This window comes from Saimiri boliviensis, chromosome 15, assembly GCF_048565385.1.
Source record: "Saimiri boliviensis isolate mSaiBol1 chromosome 15, mSaiBol1.pri, whole genome shotgun sequence".
NCBI lineage: Eukaryota > Metazoa > Chordata > Mammalia > Primates > Cebidae > Saimiri > Saimiri boliviensis.
In genome coordinates, this window is record NC_133463.1 from 65,807,825 (window position 1) to 65,810,529 (window position 2,705).

Sequence of the window (2,705 nt, forward strand, 5' to 3'; positions counted from 1 at the left end):
GAATTGCATTCTAAATCTAAGGCAAGGTAGATGAGTACAGTTGAGTTCCTTATAAAGAAATACTTGAAGTCATAACTATAACTAGACTTTATTTCAAATGAACAAATCTCAATTTAGATTCTTTTTTGTCCTGAGCCACAGCTAATATGTCTCCATTTCATGATGAATACTGTTCAAGAATGACAACGATTGATAAGTAGAACCAGTACAAAGTTCCTCCAAGAATGGAATGTCATCCATGTGAGGTAAAAGAAGACAAATTAAGTCTAAAATTAAAACATATCACCAGCAGCCCCAAAGCACTGACTCAAAACCAGGCCAATTTAAACTGTTGTTATATGCTACTTCAATTTTTAATATTTCCTGGATAAGTAACCAGTGAGGGATTTTCCCAACAAAAAACAAATATCTCTCCAAGAAAACTATGGCAGTAAATTGCCAACAAGAGAAACACTCGATGAAGGTAAAACAAAAACAAAAACAAAAACAATACACTGGGTAATTGGTGTCTGATGTTTTTCCATTCAATTTGTAAAATTTCAATTTTTTTTTACAAAGTTTCCTCTTAATTGACACATGCTTATTATAGAAAAATGTTAAAGAGAAATAAAAAGGAGAAAAGTAACCTATGCAATGTTTAACCCTCAGAGAAAAGCAATTTAAATGTTGCTCCACACCCTCCTAAACTTTTATTATTTTTTAAAAAAATAATTGTGTTCATATTGAATATACATTTTTTGTATTCTGGATATTTACTCACTTAATGTTGCATATTATTACACACTCTTCATAAAGATAATTCTTAACAACTTCGCAATATTCTGACAAGTATATGTGTTCCCAGAAGTATGAATATTTTATTAACTTGATAACAAATTAAGTAGATACGTATAGACAATTACTTTTCCAAGAATTGTACCGATTTACACCATTATATTATGATACCATTATATTATGTGAGGGTGCCTATTTCATCACATTTTCAGTAACATTAATCTATTTCTGGATGGTTTGTTCCATTTCTTAGATCTCTTTATCAATTCCTGCATTCCAGTTTAAATAACAAAGCTTTAGAGTGTGTTTTGGTATTCAACAGGTAAATTTGCCCAAAGATTTCTCTTTTTTCATCAGTTCTGTAAAAATTGTATTACTCTTTTCCTCATATTAACATTGAAATTGCTTCTAAATGCAATCAATAAAAATAACATTGAGATTTTGATTGTGTCTCTTTTTGACAAACTCTTCCATGACTTCCCTTTGGTCTAGTTCAGTGGTGCTCAACCAGGGGTGATTTTATCCCCCAGGAGAAATTGGCATTTTGGTTGTCACAACTGGAGGGTGGAATTGGGGGAGGCAGGGTTAGGGGGAGTTCTGCTACTGGCATCTAGTGTTTACTAGCCAAGGATGCTGCTAAACATTCTTCATTGCACAGCCTAAGACAGACCCAACAACAGATGATTTCCCCAAGTGCTCCAAAATGTGAATCATGTGGGTGGGGGCTGAAAAACTCTCATCTATGAGATATATTGAAAACCACTTCGCTTGGCACACCAGCCTGTCTTTCATCCACCTCAGTAGTCTTCTAAATGAGGTACTTAACAGCCCTAGTGGCTGGTTTCTAGATCCTCAAAATGATTTGCCGGTAATATACCCATGTTCAAAATAATACTACAGGAGAAAGAGGAGGGGGAGGAAGAAGAGAAACAGGTGTTATCTTTCATCTATCCCAAATTACACTATGTTGCAATGGCTCTAGGGTGAAAAGAAAAAACAAACTAGGAGCCCAACTTTAAAGATTAATCAAGGCAATGCATAAATCCATGTGGCTTCAAACTCTTTGTAATAAAATGAGACATAGTGTTTAAATTGGCCTGATTTTGAGTCAGTGCTTTGGGGCTGCCAGTGACAGTGTGCATTTAATATTTGGTAAGGATAGTCTTATCTTTTCTTATTTTTTCTTTGTTTTCCCTCATTCCAACTTTCAATGAAAGCTTATATATAAGATTACTTTATTCCTGCATCTTCTCAATGGTTTCTTCCTTGTATTTGCCCTTCTCCTTTCCTACTTGGCGAGATTTGGCTTTCCGTTCAAGGATCTTTTTGCGGTCTTTGTCCAGTTTTAGCCTAGTGATAACCACCTTGCTGGGGTGAATGCCTGCATGGACAGTTGTGCCATTAGCCTTTTCCCGCTGGACCCGTTCAATGTAGGTCACGTATTTCTTCCTCTAAACCTGGACTACTTTGCCAATCTGCTGACCTTTATAGTGTCCTCGTACAACCTGAACTTCATCATCCTTTTGGATGGGCATGGATCGCACGTTGTACTTCTGTCTCAGCTCTTTGGAAAGTGTGGAGGCCATAATCTTCCTGCGAATGTGGGAAGGTGCGTTGAAATGCCTTTTGCGATTCTTGCTTCGGTCAGAAGTCACAAAGGGATTGAATTTCATTTTGGCAGCTCCCGCTTAGTTGATCTTTTCTTATTTTTTCTACATATTTTCACTGAATTACAATTTCCATTTGAACCTGAAAACTCGTTCAGTTAAAAAAAATTCCAGTCCAGAGTGGTGCATTTTTTACAATGAACCTACATTGAAATATCATTTTATGTACATATACATAGAAATTGCATTTCAAGAAATTTATCTTAAGGAATGAAGTACTGTTGGATAGAAAGATGTGCAAATAATGCTAACATTTACAGCATG

The 2,705-nt window shown here is 35.6% G+C and overlaps 1 pseudogene; it reads right to left on the reverse strand.

Annotated features, from left to right (window-relative positions):
• Nucleotides 1-1,523: 1,523 nt before the first annotated feature.
• LOC101027457 (large ribosomal subunit protein uL24-like) lies at nucleotides 1,524-2,482 on the reverse strand (annotated as a pseudogene).
• Between the last annotated feature and the right edge of the window lie 223 nt (nucleotides 2,483-2,705).